General features: G+C 38.2%; 1 long non-coding RNA gene across 1 annotated transcript; it reads right to left on the minus strand.

Moving 5' to 3' along the window:
• LOC104982724 lies at positions 1 to 437 on the minus strand. Its single transcript, XR_824546.1, has 2 exons — positions 125 to 437; positions 1 to 32 (listed from the first exon to the last, which is right to left on the minus strand). It is a non-coding gene; the product is annotated as an uncharacterized LOC104982724 (long non-coding RNA).
• Between the last annotated feature and the right edge of the window lie 99 nt (positions 438 to 536).

Raw genomic sequence — 536 nt, forward strand, 5'->3', positions numbered from 1 at the left:
ACTCTCTGGTCTCAAAATGCCACATTTTGCTTCTAGTACAGTGAAAACAGGAGAGAGTACATGAGAACATGTGTCATTTCAAATCAAGGAATAACACCAGGAGGACAGTCTTCAAATAACTTACCGTTTCTCTTGGATTGCTGAGAAGCCTTCATTAGCTTCGTTAACTTTGGTTTCAGGACATGCTGGAGAAGAAAATAAGAGCTTGAAGGATATAACAAGTATCAACCTGAATAAAAGAATTATAACATCCCCCATTCCTCTATGATCTAACACAAAGAGTACAGGCTCTGGAGTCATTCAGAGGTGGATTCAAATCACAGTTCTGTCACTGACTGACCTGCTCATGGGGAAAGGATTATGACAGATGACATCAGAAGCACCAGATCTCCCTCTCCTTACACCTAATTGACTGCTATACAAATACTAAGACACCCACTAGATTACTTTCTCTACCAAAATGTTCTAGAGTAATAATTTATCCCCGGTAGTTTAGAGCACTATTGAAAAACTAAGACATTTAAATTAATTGCTAT

This window comes from Bison bison, unplaced genomic scaffold (genome assembly GCF_000754665.1).
Source record: "Bison bison bison isolate TAMUID 2011002044 unplaced genomic scaffold, Bison_UMD1.0 scf7180017868413, whole genome shotgun sequence".
NCBI classification, from domain to species: domain Eukaryota; kingdom Metazoa; phylum Chordata; class Mammalia; order Artiodactyla; family Bovidae; genus Bison; species Bison bison.